Genomic DNA, 18,225 nt, shown 5'->3' on the forward strand with positions numbered 1-18,225 from the left:
GGGGAGACGGACAGATAAGAACAATGGCAATATAGGGGAAGAGCATCTCATTAAAACAATAGCAAATAAATAGAATCAAGGTGATGTACATCTCATTAACAAAATAAATAGGGTGATGAAGATATATACAGTTGAGCGGACGACTACGGTGCTGAGGGGATGGGACGGGATGGGGGGGGAGAAGAGGGTTTAGCTGCGGAGAGGTGGGGGTGGCGTAGAGGGAGCAGAGGGAAAAGGGGAGCTCAGTCTGGAAAAGATTCCCTGCCTTCAAAAGAAAGATTTACAGAAAGACAAAGAAAACACAGCATGCCGAAACCCGGGATCAAACCAGGGACCTTTAGATCTTCAGTCTAACGCTTTCCCAAATGAGGTATTTCGGTATATATCTGTAATTCTATTTATTTCTATTGGTGCCTATTTACTTGTTTTGATGTCTGTCTCCCCCGCATAAGCCCGGTGTGGGCAGGGATTGTCTCTCTTCATTACTGTATTGTACTTTCCAAGCACTTAGTCCAGTGCTCTGCAAGAAGTAGGCGCTCAATACATACGATTAAATAAATTGAATGAACAAATAAATCGAATAAATTGGACAGGGACCATGTCCAACCTGACTTGCTTCTATCCACACTGGTGACTAGTACCATGCCTAGCACAGAGTAAGTGTTTAACAAATAGCATAATCATTATTATGATTTGACATCAACATGATACCCTTTTTTATCCACCTATTTACTACTTATTCATCTACTTTTATTTCTATCATTTGCATCTGCACTTTTACTTTTTTACCTACGTGAGTTTGGACATGTTCATCTTTCCATGTGTCTAGTAGACCGTTTGACGGATTTGTGCTCAGTAAATGCTGTTGACAGTGGTGACCGCCGATGTTGCCAAATTGTACGTTCCAAGCGCTTAGTACAGTGCTCTGCACATAGTAAGCACTCAATAAATACTACTGAATGAATGAATGTTCCCCAACAGTCATTCAGCGTTCTTTCTGAGGAAGAATGGCCATTCCATATCCCTATCGATTAGGTTCCCATCTTGCCTCCGGTTTTTCACAGGAGTGCCGTGAGATCTTAGTGCTTTTGTATTTGCATGGTTTTGAATGTGGAAGTTACTTCCTCAAATTTAGCAGTAAGGTCATGCTAGACCATTTTGCCTGATTTTCTATGCTCTAGGGGATCTCTGCCTCAATGGGGAAGAGCGGGTTCGGCTGTAAATAGCATCAGAAGCGAACAAATAGCTGTGGGAGAAAAAGAAGAGATGTAGAGGGTACTGAAGAGTCAGTGTCATTTGTAACTAGAGAGCAGTTACTCTGTGCAGAGCCCTGTACTCAGCGCTTGGGAGAGTACAATATAACAATAAACAGACACATTCCCTGTCCACAATGAGCTTACAAGTTTATTACAGGCAGTAATACAAATAATAAATGACAGCTATATACATAAGTGTTGTGGGGTTGGGAGCTGCTCTACCCCCCACTTCCTGCCCCACAGCACTTGTGTATATATGTACATATTTATTCTTTTATTATTCTATTATTTGATTAACGATATATATATATATATATATATATATATAATTCTATTTATATTGGAGCTATTGATGCCTGTCTACTTGTTTACTTTCGTGTGGTTGTCTGTCTCCCCCCTTCTAGACTGTGAGCCTGTTGTTGGGTAGGGATTTTCTCTATTTGTGGCCAAATTGTACTTTCCAAGCACTTAGTACAGTGCTGGGCGCACACTGAGTGCTCAATAAATACGACTGAATGAATGAATGAATAAATGGAGCAAGTTGGGTCAAAGAAGAAAGGAGGGATTAGGGAAGACCACTTGGAGGACATGTGCCTTCAGTAAGGCTGTGAAGTCGGGGAGAGTAAATGGGGAAGAGTAGGGATGATACAGTTTGTGGGTCAGTTCCACCCACATTTGAGATTGTCAGATTCCTTTTCCGTCTTTATGAAGACTGTGAAAGAGATGCAGGGGTTAGATGCATCGTGCTTGTGATTTGATTTTTACTAAAAATGGAGGAACATTGTTCTCTTCATCCAACAGTGCTATTAAATCATTAATGTTATTAAATCATGAGACTTGTCATTTGAATGCTCCCTCACTAAATGATCAACTCCATCATTACACTGTTAAATCCTTGAGGACAAGAATCGTGTCCACCCCTTCTCTGTATTCTCGCAAGCTATTAGTAGAGTGTTCCACACACAGTAAGTGTTCAATAAGTTCCATTCATTCGTTCAATCATATTTATTGAGTGCTTACTATGTGTAGAGCACTGTACTAAGCGCTTGGGAAGTACAATTCAGCAACAGGTAGAGACAATCTCTACCCAACAGTGGGCTCACATCACATCACATCAGTGGTTTAACTAGTCTTTATGCTTTTGATGAGGGTTCTAATTATTAATTTTACCACCATCTCTACTATCTCTGCTTCACAAACGATGTATTTGATTTTTTTTTATAAAATCCAAATGTATTTGGTTTTACCAATAGAGACGTGTTTGAACTCCAACTTTAAAATTTTTTAATTAAAGTCTGTTTGTCTCTCATGCATGTTTACTTCAGGTATAGGGCGAATGGTTTATTAATTTACTTTTAGTTGGGGATTTGAAGGGCTCCCAGATTATATTTCTACCTTGGAATTCACTATTTCTCTTTCAGGCTCTGAGCCAAATTTAGTATCTTGAAGTAAATTAGAATTGAGCTTCTGTCTCCTGGCAGGTGTTCTATATATCCCTGTACATATAAATTTAGGGAACAGTGGGCCCAATCCATAATCAGAAAGTAACCTAAATAGTAATGATTTGGAGGCTGAGAAAGATCGGGTGGGTGATGTCTAAACACTGGGAGGAGTAGCTACTTCTTTTAGACAAAAACTCTGCAAATTTGGAAAGGCATTGAACGTGTGGAGTCAAAAAGTTGTCTTTTGGAAGAATTGGAATTTTGATTGGAGTTGTGACCTTGGAAACCAATAATTTCTTCTTTACACATTTATTGAATCCTGTCTGCTCTATACTAATCGCTGAAGAACAGAAGCATTTAGACCCAAAGCTTCACTAACCATAGAATTCCCGTAATTAAGTATTCTGCACTACCCCCGCCATGGCGGTGCTGAAAATCAGCTACTACTAGAAGTATTCTGATCATCTTTCAGTGGAACAAAGGGAATCAATCACATTCCAGCTGTTGCCGTAAGAACACTACAATAGTAGATGTAAAGCATTATTTCCATCTTTTGTGTCTACAGCAGGTGAACCAAGCCTTCAGAGAAATAATCCCTGGCTGACTTTGAAGACTTTGATTGGATTTCTTACTAGACAGTGGGCATTTTTCTATTCTTTTAAGGTAAGTGAAATTATTCTCTCCTAGAACCGAATCCGCAAATCCCACGTGTTCCAATCCGCCATCTCCTTTCCACCCCCTAGACGTTATTTTAAAATTTTATTTAGATAAATTATACCAATATCAGAAAATATGCCTAGAAGCCTGATATAGAGAAACAGTATTATTATTTTCTTGTTTGTGTCCCCGATGCAATATCCATCATCGTTTGTCTCTCTCAGAAAATGCCATGGTATGTGCACACAAGCTTTGAAATCTGAGAATCGCATTTCTTTCCATTAAAATATTATGGCCAGGATTAACTTTTTCTTTTATGCTAATAATCTTGCATTTCAAAGAAATCTTTCAGCACCCTAGGAACAGGAGGAAAACACAACACTAAAAAAGAGCAAGAATAAATGACTTTACCACTGGGTTCAGTTAAATAACAAATCAGCCAGCAGAACAAGGACAGTTCATTGTAATACTCCCCTGGCTGTGCAAGGAAGCCGAAATACTGTGAAGCCCCTTCCACATAATTTAGATCCATGTTAGAGCGCTGACATGTAATGGGCAGAGAGATATAAAACAAGGTAATAACAAGGGATCGCTAACAATAACCGAGTCTAGGGAAATATCTTTGTAAAGCTTGTCGAGCTACTTTTCAGCTCAATACTAAGTGATTTCCTTGGATGTAATTTCAAGGGCTTTTAAAGAAAACAAGTCCCAAATCACGGAGCCCGAGGAGAGGGGTTGATGGGAGGGATTTACCCAACTATGGACATTTGCTTAAAGGAGGAAACTGCTTCATGACACGAGGTGGGAAGTTTAAAGCTCTGCGCATTCATCCCCGTTTGACGTTTTCCAGTATGTTGATCCCAAATGGGGAAATGGCATCTAGAGATCTCAGAAGAAGGTCAGCTTCCTACAACCCAACGCCAACCCGTTTATGATACTTGGAAATCCATCTGCCCATCACCTATGGTTAATAAATGTCGGTCGGACCACAGGAGGTCAATGTGAGGGGAGACAGTGGGATCGCCAGTCTCCTTCTCTGGCTCAGGGATGTCTCCACTTCCATATCCGCCCTGCTTTGGGGCCACGACTCCCCACAATCCATAACCCAACTGGGATTTGCCATTCTACTGGTTCTTGGTAAATGTTTCCAGGTTTGATACAAATGTACGAGAGGCTGAAAGCCAGATATCTTGTTGGGGTTCGTCATTGAGCTGCCCTCTGATCTCCGCTTAAATCATTTTATCTTTCTGTGTTTCAGGTGTTCCCATTAGAGAAGGGTCATATGTTTTGTAGTTGGCAGTAGGAATGGAATGCTTTTACAGTCTGTGGAAGAAGAACGTTGATATATTGCATGACTTAATTACCAGTTGGCTCTCACACTAACTTTATTCATAGAACTTCTTTAAAACACTTTGTTTGGACAAATAACCTCCACTGTATGAATGTGAAGCTGCTTCCTCTTTGATGACTTATTGCTCGACAAGTAGAATGAAGAGAACTGGAACTGAAATTATGGTAAATGTGACATGCAAGGTGTAATTAACTGATAATTTCAAACATAGACCTGAGTCCATTAAGACTGTGACTCCTTTGGAAATGTACTAAAGAGATATTTGATTATTACCTAGCAGAAAGAACATGGGCCTGTGATTCAGAGGCCTGTGTGCAAATGTGTCTTCTCTGGGAAAGCCTTAATTATTTTCAATTACTACGGAGAAGGCCAGAGTCAATTTGAGTAGATACATCAGGAGATTTTACAGCTCTTGAAGCTCAGCCAAACTGTCTAAAGTTAATGAATGAGCATTCGTATTTAGAAAAATCTTAATATTTGATGGGATAACTATTCAATTCAGAAACCGCTCTTCAAGGTTGAGTTGGGATTGACTTTTTTTGACCATTATTGTGGCTATGGAATTCAGTCAATCTGATTCAACTTGGATTCGGTGGATTCAGTGGAATCCAAGTCAAATTCTTGGTCCAGACACCAGAGAATCAGTCAGTCAGTCGGTCATATCTCATGAACATGTACTGTGTGCAGAACACTGTACTATGTGCTAGTGAGAGTACGATACACAACAAACAGAGACATTCCCTGCCCAAAACAAGTTTACAGTCAGAGAGGAGACAGGGTGGGACGTAGTTGCTCCTTGTAAACCCAGATCACACCTACCAACAATGTTGGATTGTGCTTTTCCAAGAGTTTAGTATAGAGTTCTGCATACAGTAAACACTCAGTAAATACCACTGATTGTGTTATTGATTCTAAGGAGCAAGACAGGCAATTTCAGCAACTTCAGTCACATCTACTTTAGCTTCTCACATCAGAATCTATGTACGTGGGTGAGCAGCATTAGCCCAGTTTCTTCTTTCCTGGACCCTTTGTAGTGACCCCATATTTTGAGATGACCCCCTTCTCCGACAGCCATGGATCAGGGATCTTATCTCAATCCCCACTCTAGGACCCTTCCCCAGGGTTTGTTACAGTGCTTTGCATAAAGCCAGTACTTTTAAAAAGGCATGAAATAAATGAAAAAAAAAAAAGACTGTGGGAAATGGCTTGCCAAAAGACATTCACAAATTCATAAAATTCATAAAAGACATTCATAAAATTCACAGAGACCGGGAAAAGTTATCCACGACAAAGTTGTTCTAGCAGGATGTTTTCTGGCTCAGAGTTGTGCTGGACAAATTATCCTCCAGCTAACTGGACTCTGGGTTTTCTCTTGCTTAGAGGCAAACAGTGTAGTCTACGGGAAAATTCATTGGCATGGAACTCAGAAGAATAATGATAATAATAATAATGATGGTATTTGTCAGGTGCTTACTATGTGCCAACCACTGTTCTAAGCACTGGGGTAGATAGAAGGTAATCAGGTTGTCTTACGTGAGGCTCACAATCTTAATCCCCATTTTACAGATGAGGCCACTGAGACACAGAGAAATTAAGCAGCTTGCCCAAGGTCACACAGCAGACAAGCGGAGGAGCCAGGATTAGAACCCACATCCTTTGACTCCCAAGCCCGTGCTCTTCCCCTAAGCCAAGCTGCTTCTCCAGGTCAGAAGACCTGGGTTCTAATCCTGGATCTGCCACTTGTCTGCTGTGTGACCTTGGGGAAGTCCCTTCACTTCTCTGTGGCTTAGTTTTCTCATCCCGCAAAATGGGCATTCAGTACCTTTTCTCCCTCCTACTCAGACTGTGATCTTCATGTGGGACCTGATTAACTTGTATCTACCCCAACATGAGAGAGAGTAAGTGCTTAAGAAATACTACTATGATGATGCCGATGATGATGATGATGATGATGACAGCTGATTTAGTTAAAAACTGGAGGAGCGGGTGGAATCTGTGAGAGAAGCTGTTGGGATGTCTCATAGTTTCCACGTCTTCTCCTTGGCCTCTCCTCTCTAAGCCCATATCTTGATGCTCAATCCAGTCTTCCATTCTACCTCACCTGTTCGTATCCTTCCCCTCACCGCTTTTCTTCACTCTCCTCTCTCTATCTCTCTCTCACCTCCAAATGGTAACTTCAGTCATCCTCAATCACGTGGATACTCTATGGGCCTGGGAGTCAGAAGAACATGGGTTCTAATGCTGGCTCTGCCGCTTGTCTGCTGTATGACCTTGGGCAAGTCATTTCACTGCTCTGTGCCTCAGTTACCTCATCTGTAAAATGGGGATTAAGGCTGTGAGCTCCACCTGGGACAGGGACTGTGTCTGACCCAATTTGCTTGTAACCACCCCGGCATTTAGCACAGTGCCTGGCACATAGTAAGTACTTAACAAATGCCACAATTAGCATTATTAGTATTAGTTTAATGTATTTATGCTGCTTCATGTACTGACCTTGTTCTGAAGGTCTTTTTTTCATTATCATCAAGTAATATTTATTCCTGGCCTGGAAATAAATTGTTATTGGTCTACCATTTAAATATTTATCTTTTCTACTGTCCTTATGGGTTTGGGAGGGGATTCTTTTTTTTTTTTTTTAGAAATATGAGAACAAGGAAAGGCCTTTTTGGGGAGTTTGTCTTCCTCCTCAGATTAATGTAAGTAAAGGCAAAGGGTGGATTTTTAAAATGATTGTGAAGAGGATGGGAGGATTCTTTCACTGCAGAGCTTCAGGAAGTCTGTGACAAGAGATAAGAAGCCTCCGCACACTCATCGCCACTTAACATGTTCAAATATTTTGATAGCAAATTGGGTCTCCGTTTGTTCCTATAAGTTTATGTTAGGCCCACCCAGGGTTATCTCTTTCTAATGAATTTGTCTCCCAGAACTCAGCATTCCTCCTCCATTTCCTCCAGAACGTGACACCTAGCAACATGATGCCAGGAGAATCCAAGTCGGGCACTCCCACAGAAATTCAACGAGGGCTTGTCCTTCCCTCCTGCAGGCAAAGGGGAGAGGAGCTAGCAAGAAACAGCCCTTTCTAGACCAGGAGGAATGTCACAATTTTTCTTTACGATGTCAGCCAATCATGAGACAATCTGGGTAAACTTCCCAGCTTCCTTACAGCTTTGATTTGCCCCCTTTATTCATGCTTCCCTCAGCCCTGCCACACTTATGTTCATAGCTGTATAGGGAAGCAGCATGGTGTAGTGGTTAGAGCATGGGCCTAGGAGTCAGAAGGTCATTCATTCTAATCCCAGCTCTGCCACTTGTCTGCTGTGTGACCTTGGACAAATCACTTCACTTCCCTGGGCCTCAGTTCCCTCATCTGTAAAATGGGGATTGAAACTGTGAGTCCAATATGCGACAAGGCCTGTGTTCAGCCCGATTTGCTTGTATCCACCCCAGCACATAGTGCAGTGCTGGCCCACAGTAAGCGCTTAGCAAATACCACTATCATGATTATTGTTATTACTGTCTGACTTCCAGTCTAGACTATAAGCTGTAAGTGTGTGTTATATTGTGGTACTGTACTTTTCCAAGTGCAGTGCTCGGCAGACAAGTGTTCAAGAAATATGGTTGATTGATTGATTGTTGCAAAAAACTGAACCTGGGAAATGAGCTATGGATCTACACCTGCTCCCTTCTTTTGAAGGATATTTGGGTGGCATATCAGTTCAAAAATGCTACTGATTGATCGAAATAAGAGAGCCTGCATTAAGAAAGAAAGAACCGAGGTGTACCTGTAACTATGTATATTCAATCATTTATTCGGTCGCATTTATTGAGCACTTATTGTGTGCAGAGCACTCTAATAAGTTCTTGGAAAGTACAATTCAGCAACAAGAGGATATGGAAAGGCTCTGATAAAAAGCAGTTGGAGCCTTCAGTTCTTGCTATAGCCAGAAGAATTGAATAATGATATAAAGTGAGCAGATATGTCATGCTACTAAACTTGTACTTTAATTCCTACCATCCCAGAGATGAGGGGCAAGGAGGGAATGATTATAATTCCATGTGTGGAATTTCACTTTTCTTGGTACTGATTTTTAGGAGACTGGGACCCATCCAAAGCTACGCCTCCTCATTGTGGTCCAATGTAAAGAGCACAAAGTTAGTAGTCGTAAGACATGGGTTTGAATGCCTGATTTACCCCTGGCACGCCGTTCGCACTTAAGCTCTCTGAGCTTCAGCTTCCGTCTCTGTAAAATGAGGGAGAGTGATCCTCATTCTCCTACCTCACAGAGATACTATGGTGATGATGATAATTATGATCTTCGTCAAGCTTACTATATGCCAAACACTGTATTAACCACTAGGATACATATATGATAATGAGGCCGGAACAGATTCTGTCCCCCAACGTCCTCATCATCTCAGTATGTGGAAAAACAGGTAACAATAATTATGATGTTTCTTAAGTGCTTACTATGTGCCAGGTACTGTGCTAAACATTGGGGTGGATACCAGCAAATTGGGTTAGACACAGTCCCCGTCTCATGTGGGGCCTACAGTCTTAATTCCAGGTATCGAATCCCTATTTGATGGATGAGGAAACTGAAGCAAAGAGTGTCCTGTCCTAGAGCACTCAAGAGGAAGATAGCCGTAAGAACTAGAACCCAGAGCCCCATCTTCCAGGCCAGTGGTCTTTCCACTAGGCCACGCTGATTCTCGTTAACATTAATGAGACCGTTGAAGTGACGTTGCTTCGGGAAATATAAACGTCCCATCCAAAAAAGAGCCAATTCAGTTTTGTTTTGTTGTTTTTATTGCTGTTTTATGCTATTTGTTCAGCACTTATTTTTGTGCCGGGCACTGTACTAATCTCCGGGGTAGTTACACGATAATCGGGTTGGATACCGTCCTTGTCCCACATAGGGCTCAAAGTCTTAATCCCCATTTTACAGATGAGGTAACTGAGGCACGGAGAAGTGAAGTGAATTGTCCAAGTGCCCACAGCAGACAAGTGACAAGTAACAGAGCCGGCATTAGAACCCAGATCTTCCGACTCTCAGGCTCGTGTTATTTCCACTAGGCTACACTGCTTCTCCGTGTTCTTCACTTCACCACTACCCCCGAAGAAGGGGAATCGCTGGGTCCAAATTCTACTTGTTGTTTTGGCCTCCTACTCTCGTTTCCTTCATGGACAACTCAAGCCTTTCCTGCGGCTTGGATTGTTGAGACTATCAACTCCTTCAGGCGGGGCTAAGTGTTACTTTTTTTTTTATGGTATTTGTTAGGCACTTACTCTGTTCCGGGAACTGTACTAAACACTGTTATAATCTTCCGGACTCTCAGTACAGTACCCTGGGTGCTCAACAAATGTCACTGCTCCTTCTGGGGAGTGGGTACTCCCACGGAAAGCACTAAAGTCAATGACTCCAAGAGTGTTAAGCATCGATTGATAAAAATTCACTTCAGGGGGCCTCAGTGCATAAGGAAATCTTTTGTCACTTAGGTTTCGAATAACTCTGTTTCATTCCCCTTTGCACATGACTTTGGAAATCGATTCTGTTACTTTAACATGTTTTTCCGTGCAAAAAAAATAGCCAGTTCCTTTGTCTTCCTGCCCTAGGCAAAGAGACCTTTTTCGAAATGCCCCATTGAGTGATTTCAAAACTATTAAAGGTCTTTCAAGACAGGTTTCTGAACCTGCTATTTGTTAGTCCCCAGATTGGGATAAAATGCAACTGTTTTGAAAGTGGTTAGGTTAGTGTTGGTATTTGTTAAGCGCTTATTATGTGCAGAGCACTGTTCTAAGCAGTGGGGTAGACACAAGGGAATCAGGTTGTCCCACGTGGGGCTCACGGTCTTAATCCCCATTTTACAGATGAGGGAGCTGAGGCACAGAGAAGTGAAGTGACTTGCCCACAGTCACCCAGCTGACAAGTGGCGGAGCAGGGATTCAAACCCGTGACCTCTGACTCCAAAGCCCGTGCTCTTTCCACTGAGCCACGCTGCTTCTCTGTTGGCCTATGAATGTCGTCAGCAGTTCAGTTCTGAAAAGCCTGGCTCCGCCTTCTGGGTTCTTCTAATTCAGTGCTAGGGGGTAAATTTGAGATTGCACAACACTCACTGACTTTGTTTACCATGGACACTGAACTAGACAAAAGTAGCATACTTGTTTCCACATGTCTTTGGGGGTTAGGGAGAGTAAAAAGGCTGTCATACTAGTTTAATGCCACTGTATTCTTTAATCTGAATATTCTGAATATTCTTAATGTTAACTATTTACAGGAATATACTTTTGTATACTGGAGTGGTAAATTAAGTCCTCATTAAAGAGTTGCCTTCGTTTAAACAAAGTCTTCTGGTTTGCCTTAGTATTGTAAACTGTTTTCCATTCATTCATGCAATCATATTTAATAATAATAATGGAATTTGTTATGGGCTTACTATGTGCAAAGCGGTGTTCTAAGCGCTGGGGAGGATACGAGGTTGTCCCACCTGGGGCTCACAGCCTTAATCCCCATTTTATAGACGGGGTAACTGAGGCACAGAGAAGTCGTGACTTGCCCAAAGTCATACAGCCGACAAGTGGCTGAGCCGGGATTTGAACCCATGACCTCTGACTCCCAAGCCCGGGCTCTTTCCATGGAGCCACGCTGCTTCTCTATTGAGCACTTACTGTGTGCAGACGGCTATACTCAGTGCTTGGAAGAATACAATACGACAATGAATAATAATGGTAATAATTACGGTATTAAGCACTTAATATGTGGTAGGCATTGTTCTAAGTGGTGGGGTGGATAGAAGCAAAAAGGGGTGGACACCATCCCTGTCCATATGGGGCTCACAGTCTCAATTCCTATTTTACAGATGAGGTGACTGAGGCCCAGAGAAGTGAAATGACTTGCCCAAGGTCACACAGCAGACATGTGGAAGATCCGGAATTAGAACCCACGGCCTCACGATTCCACGCCCATGCTCTATCCACTATGCCATGCTACAGCGTGGCTCAGTGGAAAGAACAAGGGGTTGGGAGTCAGAGGTCATGGGTTCGATTTCTGACCCTGCCACTTGTCAGCTGTGTGACTGTGGGCAAGTCCTGTAACTTCTCTGGGCCTCAGTTACCTCATCTATAAAATGGGGATGAAGACTGTGAGCCTCACGTGGGACAACCTGATTCCCCTGTATCTACCCCAGCACTTAAAACAGTGCTGTGCACATAGTAAGCGCTTAACAAATACCGACATTATCCCCTGCCCGCAGTCTGGAGCTGGGGGTGGGGAGACATTGATATAAATAAATTTACAGATCCATTAAACAACTGGAGTGTCTGAGCCTTTTTATGATGCCAGAGTTACAACTGAGTGGTTCATAGAAGCTACTAGGCAGGGTCATCTGTGTCTCTCGTATTTAGAATTATACCTAGTAGTGTGAGTGAGGCTCATGACCAAGAGTAATGTGCCTTTGTACCCTTCAGTTCAATTTTTTGTTTGCCAGTTATAACATTTCATAATTATAGTGATGGTAATAGTAACGGTTTCATTTTTATTATCTGTTAAGTGGTTATGTGCCAAGCATTGTTCTAAGCGCTGGGGTTGATTTAGGATAATCAACTCAAACCTGTGGAATAAATTAGACTTATACATATCAAATGATAGTTGTGTAGTTAAGTGCTTTCTTATGGTATTTGTTAAGCAGCTCTAAGGGAAAATGCGCAGGGCTTGGAAGTCACTAGGCATTGGTTCTAATCCTGGGTTTGCCACCTGACTGCCGGCTTAACGAATACCATTAAAAAATCCTATTAATAATAATAGTAATAATAATAATTGTGGTGTGTGTTAAGTACTTACTATGTGCCAGGCATTGTACTAAGTACTGAGGTAGATCAAGGTTGTCAAGTTGGACACAGTCCCTGTCCCTTCTGGGGCTCACAGTCTTAATCTCTATTTTATAGATGAGGTAACTGAAGCACAGTTAAGTGACTGGACCAAGGTCACGCACTGCACAAGTGCTGTGCGTTTACTATACGTTACTATGCCAAGCACTGTGCTAAATATGGGGATAGGTAAACGATAATCAGTCTGTTTGGACACAGTCCCATGCCCACAGAGAGCTCACGGCCTAAGTTCTGAGGAGAACAGGAATTTAATTATCCATTTTCTCATCTCATCTTATGCTCTGGACTCGTTTCCGACCCATAGCGACTCCACGGACACATCTCTCCCGGAACACCCCACCTCCACCTGCGATCGTTCTGGCAGTGGATCCGTAGAGTTTTCTTGGTAAAAGTACAGAAGTGGTTTCCCATTGCCTTCTTCCGCACAGTCAACTCGAGTCTCCGCCCTCGACTCTCTCCCGTACTGCCGCTGCCCAGCACGGGGGAGTTTTGACTTGTAGCCGATGGCCTGCCACTCATTAGCCACTGGGCAAGCTAGGAATGGAATGGACAGGCCTCTGCTTGACTCTCCCTCCCATAGCTGAGACTGGTAGAGGACTGGAAGCCCTCCAGGTGCGTTCCTGAGAGGGGAATTTCCATTTTACCCAATGAGAAAATTGAGATAGGAAGAGGGTAAGTGACTTATCCGAGGTCACACAGCAGGCAGGTAGCAGAGCTGGGATTAGAACCGAGGTCATCTGACTACGAGGCCCTTGTTCTTTCTCCTAAGCAGTATGGCTGAGTGGAAAGAGCCCGGGCTTGGGAGTCAGAGGTCATGGGTTCGAATTCCAACTCTACCACTTAGCTGTGGGACTGTGGGCAAGTCACTTAACTTCTCGGTGCCTCAGTTACCTCATCTGTAAAATGGGGATTAACTGTGAGCCTCATGTGGGACAACCTGATTACCCTGTATCTACCCCAGCGCTTAGAACAGTGCGCTGCACAAGTAAGCGCTTAACAAATACCAACATTATTATCATTACTAGTCAATACCGCTTCTTGGTTTCTTGTGTCCATGTACTATCCACATTATTAATAATAATAACAATAATAATGGTATTTGTTAAGCGCTCACTATGTTCAGAGCACCCTTCTAAGCGCTGGGATAGATACAAGGGAATCAGGTTATCCCACATGGGGGTCACGGTCTTCATCCCCATTTTACAGATGAGGAAACTGAGGCACAGACAAGTTAATAATAATAATAATGTTGGTATTTGTTAAGCGCTTACTATGTGCAGAGCACTGTTCTAAGCGCTGGGGTAAACACAGGGGAATCAGGTTGTCCCACGTGGGGCTCACAGTCTTAATCCCCATTTTACAGATGAGGGAACTGAGGCACAGAGAAGTTAAGTGACTTGCCCACAGTCACACAGCTGACAAGTGGCAGAGCTGGGATTCGAACTCATGAGCCCTGACTCCAAAGCCCGTGCTCTTTCCACTGCGCCACGCTGCTCGCCCAAAGTCACACATTGCCAGTGGCCTCAACGAAGAGGGTGACCTCTACCGAAACTGCGATTAACCAAAAGAGTGTCATACTCAATTTGCAGGATGGCAGCTTCTGGCATGTAGAACTGGCAGTTGTTTTAATGAGTTCTGCCCAACTGAATGCCAGTAGCAAAAATGAGCAAAGGGATTGCCATGTTAATCCGTGCCAGCCTGCTCAAAAATCAAAGTATTAAGGTGGCCTATTTCATATTCCAGGCTCTTCCAAAACCACTTCCTCAAGGAATTGAAAACATGTTTTCCTGGCAGAAGAATTTGAGAAAACTTTCTAACTTTTTCATCTAATTGCATAACCGGAACGGTTCATTTTCCTTTGTTTCTCTCCTTCCAAAAGCTTATCGTTGTCTTTTATCTCAGCTCCATTCAATCTCACCCTTATGTTACTTGAGTTCATTTGCGTTCAGAGGTGAATTTGGTAATAAAGTAATTCGGTTCTATTAAGGAAAGCTCAATTCTTATGAAAATGCTCAAACAGCATTGCAGGGATTAGCGGGGAAAGAAGTGAAGTGGGAATTGAATTGTGAGTGTAAGAATTTCAGCAAAAACTCCACCCGTCGAAATTCTGAAATAACACACCCTGAAACAAACAATAATACAATGACCCAGCTGGACTCTCTGTCATTGTTGGCCCAGCACAGACAACCTCCTGGTTATTTTCCGGGAAAGGAAGAATTAGCTGATTCATCGCCACGATTAGAACAGAAAGGCTAAATTCCCCAACGTTGTGCAGAATCACTTGACTCTTTCGGTGTAAAGGTACAAGCTGGGCCATAAAGGCTTGGAAGGGGAAGACTTGAATTATTGGTTGTATGATCTTGGGCGTTGCTTTTGCTGCTTGTAGGTTTCATAAATTTGTAAGTCTCCTGTAGACTGTAAGCTCACTGCGCTCAGAGAACAAGTCTACCTTCTCCATTGTACTCTCCCAAGTGTTTAGTACAGTGTTCTGCCCATAGTCACTGTTCAGTAAATATCATCGATTGATCATCCATATAAATTAATCTCTTGTCGGGGAATGTTAATAGTCACACTGATGTTCTTCCTGAGGAGAAGTCCTGCTTTTCTGATTAATGCTCGAGTTTTCAATCTCTGAGGGAATACGGCACAACAGTGGACTTGAAAGTTAATAAAAGCTGTTATATCCATTTTTCCATGTGCCTGAAAAAACAAAGGAAAATATTATTTTGCCTACAAAACTCGGTTTCCCTTAATCTACTTCCTGTCCTTTGTATCGCAGAGCTTATTCCAGCCCCAGCTTAATAGGGGAAAATTAAACAGCGTTCGTCCTTGGCAGGAAACATAATCAAACAGCGGATTGATGAATTAGGCTGTAATTAAGATAATATTTTGACATTTAAATCTCTTCACGGATGGGCTCCCAATTAACTTAGTGAACTTCTGGCGTCTTAGATCATTTCACCATTTTTGGTTGTATCTAAGGTTTGTGCAGGGCTGGAAAGATCACGGTGCTCTTCTGCGGTCTGTCTGTGCAGACCTAGATATTTGGAACATTTTACCACCTAGTATTGGAGAGTCAGGAATTTGGTCCCTAGAAAATAGCCTTAAAACAGCTATGCATTTGGTTGAGTTTTCAGTCCTTAATTCTCTTTGAACAATTTTGTTCAAGGATTTTAAATACCACTGTAGAAGGGAAGCCTAAAATCAAAGGCAGGTGGGTGCCCGATTTTAGTCATCTTGCCATTATTGGTATTCAGACCAGTTCTGTTTTTTGTGGGGGTTTTTTGTGGGGGTTTTTTGTAATGGAATTTGTTAAGCTCTTTATTATGTGCCAGGCACCGTTCTAAACACTGGGGTTGATACAAACTAATCAGGTTGGACACAGTTTGTGTCCCACATGGGGCTCACAGTCTTCATCCCCATTTTACAGAGGAGTAACTGAAGCACAGAGCAATAAAGTGATCTGCCCAAGGTCACACAGCAAACAAGTGGCAGAGCTGGAATTAGAATCCAGGTCCTTCTGACTCCCAGGCCGGTGTTCTATCCACCAAGCCACGCTGCTTCCCCAATCTCTTGGCATCGCACCATTCTGGGTCCATCCCTTTTTACTTGTATCCACCCCAGCGCTGTGCCTGGTGCATAGTAAGTGCTTAACAAATGCCACAATTATCATTAGTATTATCATAATTATTATTAGAATCAGAAGTTTAGATCAAGGTAGTGAATCTGAGGAAGAGAAAGTTTTGATGCCTGGGTTGGAATTCTGTCGAATGTGCAGATGGACTCCTCAAAGCCAGGTGGGTGGCATTTACTTGGGCAGATCAGGAACATCAAGCAATTCAAAGTGCCGGGGACCGAGACCTCGAAGTGGGCCTCTTGGCTTCAGGCCAAGATCCTCCCCTTCAGCCCATGTACGTGGCTAGGTTTCTTGAGTTGAGGGGCTGTAGGGGTTCTGTGATGGATTGGAACATTTAGCCCTGTGACAAATTCATCAGGAGAAATACCGCAAGAAGATGCTCTGTTAAACAAACCGTTTATACCATCTCCTGTTAGCCCATCCTCGTAGAGTAAATTTCGAAGCCGACCGTCTCCCAGGTACAAGGATGCAATCCCTTCAGAGCGGCCCAAGAGGGGCTATGGACTAGGGAGAGGTCAGTCCCCAGGGGATGTGTGCGTGATTCCAACTAGTTAATGATTTTAGTGTCTCTGGGTACCCTCTGTAAGTCTAAAGGAGAGAGATTCCCCTAATTCTCCATGACTCACTCATGGTTCCAGGTGGTAGGTTAGCGAAGAGGCGGAGATATTTGGCCAATTGTGTTTTTCCAGATGTGGAGACAGGTGGAGGGGAAAGAGGAGGAGGGATCCTGAAAGTGACTAAAAAGAAAAATGGATTATGTGTATGACTGTTTTCACTTCTCCAACAAAGAGAGTCAAGATCAAGAGGGCTGCAATCTAAGGAATTAGGGGATCTCTCTCCTTTAGACTTACAGAGGGTACCCAGAGACATCTCACTGGAAGCGGTCTGCCCTGTTTAGAACTCTAAATTTTATCTGTAATTTCATTTATTTGAAAGTTGATGTCTCTCTCCCCCCTCCTAGACTGTGAGCTCGCTGTGGGCAGGGAATGTCACTGTTTACTGTTGCATTGTATTTTCTCAAGCACTTAGAAGAGTGCTTTGCACACAGTAAGTGCTTAATAAACACGACTGAATGAATGAGTGAGTACTTCAGGAAGAGAACTCACTGAATGGGAAATTTGTAAATCTCCAGTGATCAAACTGAGGGAAGCCAATCACTCAATTATATTTACTGAGCTGTTACTGGGTGCAGGACACTGTATTAAGTGCTGGGAGAGTACAACACAACAATCCCACAACAGGTTCAGAGTCTAGAGTCCAAGACTGGAATCTCCCTTTTAACCTTTGAGCTGTCAACCCTAGAAAGTCCGGGCCTAGATCAAAGGAGAAGCATGGAAATCATAACATCTAACGTAGCCTGAAAATTCCAATTCCAACTGAGGCAAGTTTTCATCTCCTGGCAGATCGCACCCCCAAACATGCTTTCTCCTGAAGAAAGACATGCTATTACACTTCTTGAATTGCTTTCTAGCGGATGGCGCAAAAATACAGAACACGCTGTGAGATTTCAGGGTCTGTTTGCTTGACTGATTGAAGAGAAAGAGCTTAAATTAGAACAAACAAGCAGGTAAATAAGAGGAAATATTCAATACTGTACATTGAGGTTTCAGGCTGCATTTCCTTTCTGGGATGCCATTGACATATGCTATAGAGAGGGGTATTATAAGGGTGATAACATACGCGTTTAAACAAAATGGGTGTTTGAAGAGTGAGGGTTATAAAACCTGGGATGTTTCTTATTGCACTACTCACAGTTTTAAAGGTAATACGTTCTCGTTCCGGCATTGTGTGATGAACGCACACTGTGAGCACAAATGTGAAATGACAGCCTTTGGATGAAAGTGCCAGTCTAAAGTGCATTCTTTCACAGAGATGCCAATAATAGTCATGGGCAAATTTTGAAACAGACCATTTTACAGTCTGGTTTCTAGAGGTGTGACTATCTTGAATGCATCTAACTTAATTATGCGTCGACAGAGATCTTGTTATGGATGTGT

At 42.6% G+C, this 18,225-nt stretch overlaps 1 non-coding gene across 1 annotated transcript; it reads right to left on the bottom strand.

The window, feature by feature from the left end:
- Positions 1-307: 307 nt before the first annotated feature.
- TRNAF-GAA lies at positions 308-380 on the bottom strand. The gene has a single exon. It is a non-coding gene; the product is annotated as a tRNA-Phe (tRNA).
- Between the last annotated feature and the right edge of the window lie 17,845 nt (positions 381-18,225).

The sequence above is a fragment of the Ornithorhynchus anatinus genome, chromosome 4 (assembly GCF_004115215.2).
Source record: "Ornithorhynchus anatinus isolate Pmale09 chromosome 4, mOrnAna1.pri.v4, whole genome shotgun sequence".
In the NCBI taxonomy this organism is placed as follows: Eukaryota; Metazoa; Chordata; class Mammalia; order Monotremata; family Ornithorhynchidae; genus Ornithorhynchus; species Ornithorhynchus anatinus.